This window comes from Nipponia nippon, unplaced genomic scaffold, assembly GCF_047370975.1.
Source record: "Nipponia nippon isolate SJK-2023a ecotype South Korea unplaced genomic scaffold, ASM4737097v1 scaffold_7, whole genome shotgun sequence".
Classification (NCBI taxonomy): domain Eukaryota; kingdom Metazoa; phylum Chordata; class Aves; order Pelecaniformes; family Threskiornithidae; genus Nipponia; species Nipponia nippon.
The window spans coordinates 20,974,148-20,988,166 of record NW_028262391.1 but is presented as its reverse complement, the minus strand read 5'-3'; the positions used below and the strand labels follow the sequence as shown (position 1 = coordinate 20,988,166).

Here is a 14,019-nt window from a genome sequence, read left to right as displayed (position 1 = left end):
TGCCCAAAGCATGGTGTACAAGCAGTGTGGAGGGCTCAGACATGGACTCCGACCTGGGCTTAGACGTTTTTATGGTCTATTTGATGATTAAATTGTATTGTAAGACGCTGGTCGCTCAGGATATTGCTGTCTTTGGAGCCCATAGGGATCACCTCGAGCCACTGTTCATTGTTTGATGCTTTTGATTCCTCTTGGCTGCCTTTGACACTGTCAGCTCCACTGTAACGTTTCACTGGCCTAGAAAACGACAGGCGGCTTTTGAGCAAGAAAGTTCAAGAGCAGAAATAAATTCTATTTTTAATCCTGCCTCTGATTTTCCGTGGGCAACACAATTTCTCATAGCGTGGCGGTTCCAGGTTGCGGCAGTGTTGCAGAGTGTGCCTTGCAGCTTGTTTTGCAGATCCTAACCCATTTACATGCTTTCCCCTAGCTGGAAATTTCAGTTTTGGGGATTATCATACTGTTAATACCTGAATGGCACTCTGATTTATTGCAGTAGGTTGGCAATGTATCTGTGGTATGAGAAAATACAAGTGAGGAATTTAAGGAAGTACTCAAGCATTAACAAAGCTGAACTGTATCAAGTGGTGATAAATTTTACACTATACCCTTGATCACCTTATTACTGATGTCATCAATCTCTCTCTGTGAAAAGTGGCTCTGGGCATGCCCAAATTACCAAATGTTCTACTAAATAATTAATCATTTGGGGCATGTTGCCAGAGTTTGCTGCTTTCCAATTTAATCTTAGCAACTTACTCATTCATTCCTTTCTTTAGAAACAAAAAGCTTCACGGATAAAAATGAGTCAAATGTACTGATACATACATGGAGACTATTTAGCATTGAAACCTCATGCTGCTTGCTCTAGAAATGTTTTTCCGTCTTTTAAAACAACACCCCAAAATTAACAGTTCTGGGAATGATAACTTTGGGAACACAAGCTGTTCCTGCTGCCAGCACCCGCATCCCAGCTGGCTCTCCCTGCCCCTTCCATATTAGCTCAGCCCTCTCTACATTTTAAGAGGGCATTCAAAATGCCACACTACCAGGATATCTTTAGAAATAGAATATTACAATGCCAGTTTGATTGTTTAATTAAAAATGTCCAGGGATATGAGTGCCTTTGTTGAACTGGTTATTGTTTGTAGCTAAAGCAAAGTAAGTTCTAAGCAAACAGTCTAAAAACGTTATCTTCTTTTTAGTTATAATTCATTTAATTTATAGTAATACTGTATTAATTTGTAGCGTTCAATTATTTAATGAGTCATGGAGAAAGTTTGTTAATTATAGAGTCATTTATTTTTCACAAGTTTGAAGGCTACAGTGAAATATATTCTATCCAGACCACGAGCTTTGTCCTACCCAAGCCCTTCTTTAATTGTCTCTGATATTTCACATAAGAAGTCAATTTGGTTTTAGTTTAACCATATGCACCTTCTTGAAGCACTTAATTTTTTTTGTGTCCCTCCAGGGATTTTTAGCTAAAAGCTCTCAGATCTGTTGTATCTGTGACACTGTTGGTTTTTTTCCCCCTCTAGCTTCTTGCCGAGTATCAGTAGGCAGCAGCCTGCTCATCAAAGATTAATGCCAACGTTCCACACATATTTACCCATTCATAGACTCTCCTCTTTCAGTGTGGCTCGTGGTTTTGTTTTTATTAATTCCCCCTGGATATTAGTTAGAATTGGCCAAATATAACATTGGCTTTCTGTTCTCTTTCCTGATGAGTCAGTTGACTGTACTTCCAAATCAGTATTTTCATAAGATCACTTGCAATCTTCCCTGCTATTTACTACTTGCTATTCATTCTCTGTTGCTGATCAAAACATATGGCAGTGGTTTTTTTCCCCTTGACTGGATGCCTGAAACTTTTTAAAAGGGAAAGTGAGAATAGTTAATGAGCTTTTCCTTCTGGAAATTAAAAAAAAAAAACAACCCCAAGCATTTGTGAATACATGAATGTGGTTAGTAGGAGCCATCAATGTTTTCAGATACTCCTTCCCTGCCTGAATGCTCTAGGGTGATACAAGAACTACTTTCCTGCCTTTAATTGTGCTATTGTGCCTTTTTATTTAAACTATAAATCAGCTACTATTTTAACTTGTCATTTCCTATCATTGTGCATAGCTTGTATAGGAAAGGTCACTGTCTCCCACAGTCACTAGTGTATGTCTTGTGCAGCTTAAATTTCCAATTATAAACATAGGTTATCAATCAATAGGTGACTATTGTGTCTACTATAAATCCCCCAATTCTTTGGTTTCCTTAAGGGATACTCAGCATAGACTCATACAAGAAAAGTGTTACGGTGTAAATGACACATTACACCAGTATCTTCCAAAACTGTGCTCTGAAAAAAACTACATTTAAGCAAAAAGATGTGGTAAAATCCCTGATATCGTGAAAAGCTTTGCCTATGCTATATGTAAACATCAGGAATCTATAAAGAAGCTCAAGAAAATACTGAAGACATGTAGGAATCGGTTTAAATCAGTATGTTGTTGTTTGTGTGTATATATATATATATATATATATATATATGTATTTTAAACCTGAGGTGTCTCTAAATTTGAAGTTGCTTAATCAGCATGGGCTGCAGATATCTTTCATCTCTGATGCTGAGCTGAATTAGGAGGCACGGGGATTGCCAGGGACCAGGCTATCCAGCCTGGGGTACCGTCTCCAGCAGCTGCCAGCACCAAATGGTACAGGGGAAAATTTAATAAATGTCATTGTAGACTAATGGATTGGACACGGTTTAGTCTTTTTAATTATAACTCCTTAGAAATTGGTTTAAGCACTAATGAATGAAAGCTTCAAAACCTGTTAGGATTTACTAGTTAGTTCTCAGTATTTTTGTTCTTATTTGAATAGCTTACTCCTAGGTAAATTACCTTCAGATATGGAATGCACTGGACAGCTTTTTGGGACATAACAAATGCTCTGTGATGACTGTCTCACTTGCGGTCCATCACACAGGAAGATCCTGGTGGGCTTGGGTGGTTGGTATCTGCAGGGCAATGGAAGTACTTCTGCTGCTTTGGTGTCTGTAACAAGCTTGCAAGCTCCCCCGTGACAGGCATGGAGTACTAGATTGGGTAACGTAGCTGTTATCTTACTCCAGTAAGACTGGGGGACATCAACACCAAAGGCCTTACAATTTTTCAAAAACCATCTTGCTGGGGTGGTATGGCATCATGAACTCCTCATTTACCCTGCATACTATTAGGGATACAGCCAATAGCTGTGTCTATTGGGAATAAATATAGGTAGGTAGTTACACAGTTACCTTTTGGATTTCAAATAAATCAAAAGTTCAGGCAAACTTAAAACATGCATATTGATGCACCCATAAGGAAAGGTAAGGCTGAATCAAAGTTTACAACAAATCCATATTTGGAGTTAAAGTTTCTGTGGAATCTCCTGCTCATAAAACTTGATAGTATTCAGATCTAGCAGCTTAATAAGGGTCACATTTCATTTCAAGTTGTGGATTCTATACATATCTCAAAGTGAGGCTTTTGCCAAGGTATTTTACTGCTCAGTCGTTGGTGATTACCTGAGAGCAAACAAGAGACCAGGGAGTTCCAACATGAGATCCGATGCTGAGCAGATGAGCTCTGCGCTGTCCAGTGCTTTATCTCCCGTCTTCCTTTATGTAAAATCGCTTTTGTAGTTTTATCCTGAACCTTCCTTGCCTTGAATGAAGTGTGAAAGACTGCACGGCACAAATCTAGACTCCTTTCCTTGTGCTAATATTCACATTGTATTTATTAAGTTTACTCTGTCTCTACCGAGGTAAGTGAATCCTTTGGCAGAAAGCCACCTGAATTCCCTCCTGTTGCAGAAATGCCCACATTTTCCATCTTTGAAAAATGAGTTTCTTCTCCTTCCAAGTCTGCTTATCCTTTTTCACTTTTTCCAGTTGAGTGTGAAACTGTTTTAAATATAACCTCTCCATACTCCTACCCATATTTCAGTTAGCATCCCTTTTGCTTGGGTAGCTCATGACCTTTATGGCCCAGATAACTCCCGTTTTCCTGCTTTTCATAACTGTCTGTGGCCATCTCTTCTGTTCCAGTTCTAAACACTTGGAAGCGTTTTTTCCAGTAACTGAGGTGACTGACTTAGTTGTTCTTTGGATTAGAAGTACGTACCCTGTTAGTTTGCTTTTAATAAGAGTCAGTATATTCCCTGCCACTCGAGGACTCTGCAGATCACCACAGACGTAAACAGCGTTTCTTCCTCTAAAGTGCCGTTACCTCTGAGGGGAAAGGAGGAAGGACTATTTGCGGGACGTACGCCATGTGCCGTGGTCAGCTGTGTAGCTTATAAACGGCACAAAGTACTCACTGCCTGATGAGCTGTAGGTAAGGCTGTGTTCAGACTTGCATTGCAATCCTACTCTCCCCTTCCGTGTGCCGTGCAGTTCAGACCGCTGGGCTTTTCGGCCCCAAGGGCCGTGCGAGAGGAGCACTTAACCTGCGCGTACGGAGGAAAACAGACCTAGCCCTTCTGGCAATGGTGGCTGCCACCACTGCAGATACAACCACACAACCCGCCGTAACTGAATCTTCCTTCTGAGCTTTGAAACCTTCTTCCCATATGTTGTTTTTATTTAACTTATCTTTGGCAGGTGCTCATTTATTTTGTCTTTCAGTATTGTGTTATGCTGGTTAAATTAAAACCTTTAATTCTGAAGGAACATTTGCAGGATTTGGATGAGTCAATACTGATAAAAGAGGTCCTCAGTAATTATTAAATAGGAACCTAGCCTCAAGCAGCACTAACCAAAACTCGCTCCAAGTGATGCCAGCTTTGATGACAGTTGATGTGAAATGAGCGGTCTTTATTCAGTTCTGCCAGCATGATATCGGTAAAGATTAACTTAGCTCATTTTACCCTAACAGCACTATGGCGTTGTGCTGTCACAGAACAAAAAGCCCGAAGTGAACGTAGTCTGCGTTGTTAATGGCCCGTGTAGGACTGCTCAGTGTTGCCAAATTTGAGATCAGGACCACCAACTCAAAAACCACCCACTCAAGAAACCCGCCGACCCCAAAGGCTGAGGAAGGTCCCAAGAATCACAGCGAGTACGCATAGTAGGAATTTTAACTAAACACTCAAATATGTTAAAATCTTGTGTGTAAGTAACTGTCAGTTTACACCAAGGGTGTGCTGGTTCGTACCTTGCACCCGTACCTGCGCGTTGACGTAATAAAGGAAAATGCCTTGACTCTGTGTAAACTGGGCGACGCACACCGGGTAACGGACCCAAGTTTTTGGGACAAGCAGCAGAGCTCCACGTCACAAACCTCTGCACAACGGCCACTAACGACACCTTCATTTAAAACCTCAAACTCAGTAGAATCTTAACGGCAGCCTCAAACCCTGAGGTTCTTGCAGCATGCCAGAACCGCGGCGCCGGCAGCCAGGCCGGCGGGGGACAGCTCTCCCCGCACGCAGGGGCAGGGACCTGCACCCAAGGCCGAGTTAGCTTTTTACGTAATCCAGAGGTTTCTGCAGTTACCCGTCACTGTGGGAGCCCCTGTCAGCGCAATGAAATTAATGGCGGACAAGAGGTAATTAACAGGCGTTTCAACAGAGATGCAAGACACCGGTTCAGGTAGGGGGAGGCCGGGCAATCCCGCACAATCCCCAATGGCGGCGCCCCGGCCGCCGCTCCCCGCGGGGCGGCAGCCGCGCAGGCGCAAGGCGGCGGCCGCGCGGGAGGCCGCCGAGGATGACGCGGCGCGGCGCGGCCCCTCCCCTCCCCTCCCCAACGGTCGGCCCGCACCCTCGCCCCGCCCACCGCCGCGGGTGACCTGTAGTAACCCCGGTGCGGCCCAGCCACCTCGCCCCTCACCATTCCTCGGCAGCCCGGCCCCGCGCGCCACCCCGCTCCGGCCAACCAGGAGGCGCCGTGGCGCATACGGAATGAGGGCGCCCGGCGGCGGCGGGCTGCCGAGCCGCCGCTGAGCCCGGCCGGGGGCGCGCACTCGGGCCGCGGCGGCGGGAGCGGCCGCGCCGGGGCGGGCGGAGGCGGCCGGCGGCGCTCGTCCTCTGGGCCGGGGCCCGGTGAGTGCGGGGCTGCGGGGAGGCCGGCGCGGGGGTGGCTGCGTGGCTCTGCCCCCGCTCTGCTGCGGCGCCGCCGGAACGGGCGGGCTGCGCCCCGCCGGGCCGCGAGCCGGGACGGGGCGGCCTCCCGCCGCCTCCGCGGGGTCGAGTGCGGGGGCGGCGGCCATCCGGGCCGCGGTGGTGCTGAAGCGGCGCGGCGGGGCGGGGGGGGCGCGGCGAGGGCCGCTCTCGGCCCGGCTCGCGCTGAGGGGCGGCCCGGCTGCGCGGCGGCCGGTCGGCCTCCCTGCCGCCGTGAGGCGATTGCCGCCCAGGCGGGCGCCGGGGCGCACGGGAGCGGCTTGCCGGCTGATGACTGAAATAACAGGCGCTTTTTCCTTCTGCTTTTCTTTGTGTTTCGGCTCTTACGTGCGAGGAGGTGGAGAAGGCGCGGCGTGAGTCACCGAGCCGGCCGGGGCCGGGGGCGAGGGCTGGCCGCCCGGCAGGTAGCGCCCCGCCGGTGCGGGGCGGGGGCGGTGTGTCCCAGCCGGGCTCTCCCGGGCCCTGGGGCTCGGTACCCACAGCGCGTTTGCGCGTGGTCTTCAGGCTCGACGTGCAGCTTCTGGTCTGGCAGTGCACGTAACGTGAGGCAGCGCAGCTGAAGGAGGTACGGGTCAGAATTTCCAGTCGTATTTTGCTGTTTGCATTCTCATTTCTAGGGGTTTGACGCTAGGTTGGGTGCTGAGGCACGCTCCCGTCGTGGACTGGCTCGGGAAAGATAGCGGGGGAACATTCTTCACTCGCAGCGTGTGGGAGAGGAGCAAGCGTTAAAAGATTGTTTCAGGTAGTTCCATAAACAGCATGAGGTTCAGTTTGTGGGACCCATACAAAATCTTTGGGAAATAAGCAAACAGTAACCTTCAGAAAGATTAAGACTGTGACTTGAATAAAAATAGTTGTAGTTTATGAGCACCGCTAGATTTTTTTTTTTTTTAGCTTGCTGAAGAAATAACCCCCCCAAAACATGTAATAATTATGTGCAACAACTGGTATATAATTTTTTTAAATGAGGAGTGCTGTATTTTATTTAGAAGTACTAGATTCTAGAACGTGGCTTTTTTTGGCCTATGAAATGGATTTCATAACACCAAATGCAAAATTCTTGTATTTAAATAGTCTCTAACTTTAAAAGTGCTGTTATCAGTACAGAATTTGTGAAAAGGAGCAAAACCAATGATAAATGGTTTTAAGTACTTTTAAAAGTCTACTAAGGGTAAGGGCACTCATTTTTACTCAAAATATTTTAGAATATTATAGAAGTCTTAAGGAATATTTGAGTTGACGTGAAGTTTTTTTATTATATTGTTCTAAGCATCATGTAAAGAAAAAGCATAGAATGAAACAAAAAAGACTGAATGGGATTTTTGTCTGGTTATGGTCTGCTGTAGAAATAGTCTTTTTCCAGAGTGGACTTAGCATCTCATTATGCAAAAATTCACTGTGGCATGTGTCTTTTTTCCTGGGGGTAAAAAGTAAAAGTCAGAAATGGTAGATGCATTATCAGGTCTTAATTATGTCCTAAGAGAAAGATAATCATATGGGTGCACTTATAAGACTTCATACTCATAACCATCTGCACCACTGAGAGAGTAAGCATATCTCATTGCATTTGCCTGTCCTGTGTGCTTTGAAAAATTAAGGAAAGACATTGTTAAGCCTGGTAATTCCTCCTTGTCCTGTGGATTTGTGCTTCAGGAATGACTGAAGCTAAACATTGTGACTGAAAGACTTAATTTTCTTTACAGTCGTCCAGCATGTTTGTTATTGTTAGTCCCTAGAAACAGGAGGTGGGTCTGGATTTCATGCTTTGTATGTTCAGTATTGATGGCTGGCTGATAAACTCAAGTGAATCTGATGGATCTTCTGATCTGTGTGGTCAAGACTTCTGAAACACAGAACACATTCAGCCTGTGGTATGGATCCAGTCCCTATCAGCTGGTCAGGAAAGCAAGCTTCTTACTAATGGAAACAGAATCCCTGGTAGAGAAGCAAACCTACCTAATTTATTCTAAAATAGCCTGTTTGATCCTCAATAAGCTGTCACTTGGCTCTGAAAGTTGTGCCTTCTCCAAGTGTCCCATTGCCTCAAAGCAATCGTGAAGAGAATAAACCTCAGCCTCAGTATTATTCTGTATATTTCGCAGTTGTGTATCTGTTGGTGCACAGTGACATTTTGAGAGAGGTCTAGCTTACAGCTGTGGACAAGGGTAGTCTGTCCATACCTGTGCATCTGGAGTGCTCTGGGGCTTTGACAAAAGCACTGTTAATGTCCCAAGGTGTCAGGACTGTGGTGTGTTGAATCTGGTTCCTCTTATCAGAAGTGTTGATGGGTAGTTCCCGTCTTCCCTGCTCCATCGCTCTTGCTTGGAGGATCCTGATTACGTAAGACCACTGAGTAGAGCATGTTGGGCTGAGTACGCTGGTATGTGTAACTTTTCAATTTATGACACTTATAAAACCGTAATTAATGCCTATGAGAAATAATTTCTCAAATCAAGAGGTCTGGTTCAGCCTAAAGCCTCAGAAAATCAGAATGGTATTTATTGGAAAACTTGAAGAACTAGAGGAGATGTCTTCATGCTTGACTTAAAGCATAGTGTGCTTTTGTTGAATGGGTGAGCCTTTAAGCCGTTGTTTCCCCCAGCCCACGTTTAGTGCCAATGTAGGGCTTTTATTCCTCCTTTTTGTAGACCAGTGAATGGTTTGAGCCACAACCATACGAAAGACCAAATTTTTATCAGTGAATCGTCAAGACATCTGGAACAAAGCAGCACACATGGCTCAGGACAAAATGCGAGAGAACTACGGATAAAGCATTCTTGTTCAAGGAGATCCAGCCATGGAGTAAGTTTCCAGAAGACAGCAGAAAGAACTGAATCTGAATTGTTTAGAAATCTACATTTTTCTTTAAAAATACATGTTCCAGTGGAAAAGTAACTAAACTGAAACCCGTCCTGACAAACAAGCTGCTACTACTGCCACAGTGACAAAACCAAAGGAATAATGCAGTCTGATGCTGCAACCTTACCAGACCTTAAAGACTAAGTTTAGGTGGCCTGAATTCTACTCACGCCCCTTCCCTCAGTCAGTGGAGAAATCTAGGTGGTTTTGGAGAGCAATTCACAGAATTGACATAAGATGCTGAATGGGGAGCTGCCTGAAAGCCAGCTAATAAGAAATAGGAGGCAGAAGGATTTATGTGGAATTTAGGCCATCTGAATATGGCCCTAAGATGCGACTTAGTACTACTAAGTAAGGTGTATTAACACTAAGAAGACTTGGCTTCAATTTCTATCCATTTCATCTGCTGCTGATTACTAAGCAAATTTACCATTTAAACAGCTGTTTAAGGGTGGGGGCTTCCGGGCTTTGTCTTCTGGCAGGAGTAACCCCTTGCACCAGCACAGCCTGGGGCCAGCCGGGCTGCGGAACAGCTCTGCTGAGAAGGCCCTGGGGGTCGTGGTGGACAGCAAGCCGAGCATGAGGCTGCCGTGTGCTCTGTATTAGCAGGAGCAGAGCCAGTAGGTCAAGTGAAGCGATTATCCCCTTCCACTTGGCACTCCTTAGACCATATCCAGACTACAGCATCCAGCTGTACTGCCCCCCAGCACAAGGGAAATGTTGATTAAACTGGGGTGAGTTCAGTGGAGAGCTACCAAGATTGTCTTGGGGTGTGAGCTTTTGCCTTGTGAGGAGAGGCAGAGGAACTGTGGCTGTTTTTGAGCTTGGAGAAGAGAAGGCTTGGGGGGCCCTTCCAGCACCTATGGGGAGGTTTTCAAGAGAGTGAAGCCAGGTGGTTCACAGTGGTGCGTGGTGGGAGGAGAAGAGGCAGCAGGCGTGAATTGAAGTCAGAGGGGTCTGTGTCTATAAGGCATTTTTTCACTGTGAGGTCAGTCAAGCAGTGGGACTTGCTGCCCAGAGAGGTGCAGTCTTCTTCCATGGAGGTTTTCAAAATCCAACTGGATAAAGCCCTGAGAAAGTAGGTGTGATCTCATGGGTGACCCTACCTTGAGCTGGAGGCTGAACCAGAGGTCCCCTGAGGTCCCTTCCCACCTGAATTATCCCATGGCTCTATTTAGTTTCTGCCCACGCAGCAATGACAGTGGAAGTTTCTGAGCCAGCTTACTTGGGACTGCATGCGGTCTGGCAGTGCAGGTTTGCTCATCATACTTGGAGGAATATAGCAAGCACTCAAGCCAATTTCAAGCAGCTCTCAAATGGCAGGACTTTATTTGTTTAATTATGCAGTTAGAGTTGGAAGAACTGCTCTTCGTCCTGAAACCTTGATCTATATCAGCGTTTGCCATGTAGTAAGGCCTGAAGGGCTCTTGAAGGTTTCAGTACTCTGCTTCAAGATACAGTTTGGGATCTAACAATTTTGAGGATGGTGAAGGAAATCACCTGGACAAGGCCATATCCTAATCACACCTCCTGGATGGCTATTACTAAATCCAGGACTGTGTGGGGGGAGAAAAGTGCAGCTCTCTGAAGGAAGCGCGAATCTCACTCTGTATTACCTTCTAAATCAATTAGAGAAAAGTTGTTCAAAATTCAAAATCGTTTTAGAATCTGCCCGTTTCAAAACTTGCAACTGATCCCTGGGAAGAAATTACTCGCACATGTGTCCTCTCGTTCCTTAAGTGAGCCTGCAGCTCGCGGGAAGTCAAGGTGCTGACGTAGTGTCTGTAATCCTGTAGGAGGAGGTGGCAGTGGTGGGAGTTCGTCGATACCTGTGCATTGGGAAGTCATGTTTCCCTCAGTGTTCATGAGTCTTGTTAATTACAAAGATGTGCTAGTTAATTACAATATCTGCAATGGGACAAGCTGGCATCTCAGTTCTATGAGTTTCCTGAAAGGCAGGGAAGATCGAATTATCGCGAGTTATTGACTTATGGATTTTCACTGTTGATAGTGGAAAACAGCAATAACAAACTGCAAGCCTTTTCCCATTTCACTTAAAAGTTGGAAACCTAGTGCTTTTTTTAGATACTGTGTAAATATCATCCTTACCCTGAATGCTTGTATCTACTAGATGAAACCAGTATGAGACCTGGAAGGGGAAAATTGATAATAAAGTTTAGAAGTGACTTGCTGAAGATTAAGCAGCAGAATAGCAGTAGTACTGCACTGCCAGATGCAGTTCCCCATCTATTTGCTGTGTTACATTACTGTCTGTGTAGAATATTCTCTCCTCCTGTGATAAACTCATAAGGACACTGTGAACTGAAAACTATATAAAAACAGTTTTTCTGCATCTTTAGAGGCAAGACTTTTCTGCCTTTCCCTTACTGCTGTCCAGGACCGGGTATGGAACATGCCTCATCTTGTTCAGGTTGACTACTGAGACATGCAAGAAACCTCGACCATCCGCAGGACGGTTTTGCTTGGATTCTTTGCTTCTTGACCAGAAGGCTTCAGAGCGGTTAGTGCAGTGTGTACATCAGTGTGCACAATGACATAAGGTTTATTGGATCAGACATGCAGTATGATTTCTACCAACCGAAGTTTTAAGACAGTATCAGAATGTAGTCTGTGAAACAGTGGAACGTGGTCTCCAGTTGTTTCACCAGACCATTATTAAAATCAAAGTTTATGGGCTCGTTCTGTGAAAACCTATGAAAAATGTGGAAAGTGGAGCATCTGTGGTTAGTTTTTAAAAGTTAGATGAGTGTGTAATTTGTGTTGGGTAAAGAGGATGTCTGTAGTCTGTTCTAAGTATGTGGGTATGGAGAGAGGCGGAAGGGAATGGGAGAAGCAGGAGGTGACAGCTTTGCAGGAGGGTTTAAATGGTTATGTAGAAAGATGCATCTGCTTTATTTGTCTGCAGATTTTGTAAGGATTTATGTGTCTGATGAGTGCTGAAGAGGAGAGGTAAGGCAAGAGGCATAGGAGGGAGACAGTGGTCCCAGTAACGCTTGGGCAGGGAGCTTGATTGTCTACGTGGCAGAATGTGGTTTCAGTCTGTTCCACAGCAGTAAGTCCACAAACTACTTGGGAAGTTCTATCACCAAGGCTTGTCAGTCATTTATACCTGCAGTTTAATTGTTCTGATGAAGTATTGCTGCGCTGTATTGTTCTAGGGAAGCTGTGAATAGAGACATGATTTTCCTAATGGACAGCTCTGAGATGCCTAGAAAATGTTTTCCAGTTCTGCAGTGCTGATAACTGCGTAGATTTTATTTTTTTTCCACCCTTGGGGAGGAAGATGCTTATGGAGATTTTTATCTAGTTCTTTCACAATCTGCACAAAGAGCTTAACCTGATAACATCCAGTACTTTCAAGAACAAGGTACAAACCCGCTTCCCAATCAAGCGTAGCAGGGCTGTGAGCTAGTGTGTGAGTGCCCTAGCCACAAAGCCAAGGGTGTTAGTGGGTGTTGGAAGGTGGTGTGAGAATTTCTGATCATAAGCACTAACTAAAATAGACATTCATAAAGAAACTAGTGACAATTTTTGTTTTCAAAAATCTGTCATTTACCAATAAAATAAGTTTTATTTAAAAAAAAAAAAAAATTCTGTCCACATCCTGTGTTATGCCTTCACGTATGCAGTTGTGGCCAGGTCCAGGGTGTGAAGGAATGAAGAGATCTGCTAGCCTGGCTTTTTTTTCTGTGCATCTGTAGATGTGTATACATCTAAGATAACAGAGTCTAAGAGTACAGTGGTTGAAACTGCATATATTTTAATTACATCATAAACTTAATCTTTCACGATTCTTTTGGGGATTTTTTTTTTTAAAATGCAAGACATAATTCTTTTGGGTTTTGAAATGCTAGCGGCTCATGAAACAGATGAAATATTTATATTCTTCTTCTAGTTATATTTAATAGTTTATTTTGGACTTTCAACTTGTATTAATCTAATCTGATCATCTGTATAACACAGGCAAAATAATTTTGCCTGAGAATACTCACCAAATTCCTGCAAATACCGTTGGTACTATGGCACCTTTCTTTTTTAAAACGGTCAATGTTCTTGTTTTAAAAACTTAGCGGTGAAGGCTCTACCCAGCCAGGTACTTCAATGATTTGGTCATGTTTACATAATCACAGTCTAAGGCTGTGTTTGTTTTCCCTGAATAGAAAAACAGGATTCCCTTCTGCCAAAAACTCCATCTACCTACATAGTATTTGTATACTGATTCTGAACTACTGACTTGAATTATGTCCTGTGAGGACTTAGTTACCTCCTCACCTTCATCCCCTCCAATCCATATCTGTGGGCACTAGATGTTGTCCTCTGATTTTCAACACCTGTGTTTTAAGTTTTATTTTTAAGGGTGACACATAAGGACTTGGAGCTGAGGACCACGCTTCTTTAATGCTTCTTCACATAGAATAAAATGGCCTCTAATTTAATGAGTCCTTGTTTTGCATTTGTTTCATGTTATGCAATTGTTGGGCATGTTCATAACTGATCCTGCCTGGCTCTGCTTACAAAAAAAGAGATAATAATAAAAAGAGAGAAAAGGATATTCATTCCAATGTGATGGAGGAGAGAGCTTGTCCTGATACTCCGTTACTTCTAAGGTTAGAAAAATAGGATGATAACTCAAATGAGCAGGGTAGGCATCGTTATGCTGTACTTAAATTCCAGTGCTGGATTTTGAACAAAGGAGTCATTTCTCCAAGCAGTATAGATATAAAAGCTAGATAAAGTAGCTCTTTAGGAAAACACTGGATGTGAAATATTTTGTTTTTCCTTTGCTATTTCTTTCTTTTGTAATATTGTATTCCCCACTGTCCCTAGAATTTCAGAGCAGCCAAGAGAAATAAAAACCTTATAAAGTGGTTTGCAGTAAAACAGCATGCTAGTCTTTCTGTAACTTAAGCTTTTGTGTGACTCCCCGTGGGCAACCCCCCACTTTTTGAGTGCAAAGGAGGAGTGCAGACTGCCCATAAA

The 14,019-nt window shown here is 44.3% G+C and overlaps 1 protein-coding gene across 8 annotated transcripts in view; it reads left to right on the top strand.

The window, feature by feature from the left end:
• Positions 1 to 5,822: 5,822 nt before the first annotated feature.
• Positions 5,823 to 14,019, top strand: part of ACSL3 (acyl-CoA synthetase long chain family member 3) — a 53,069-nt gene continuing 44,872 nt past the window's right edge. For 6 of the 8 annotated variants that reach the window (XR_015700483.1, XR_015700484.1, XR_015700482.1 and 3 more), the window contains exon 1: positions 5,823 to 6,081. The gene's annotated coding sequence lies outside the window, so the exon portion shown is untranslated. Of the gene's footprint in view, positions 6,082 to 6,496; positions 6,725 to 6,799; positions 6,902 to 14,019 lie in introns of those variants that run through there. The other 2 variants (XM_087739566.1, XM_087739567.1) reach the window with 2 other exon arrangements.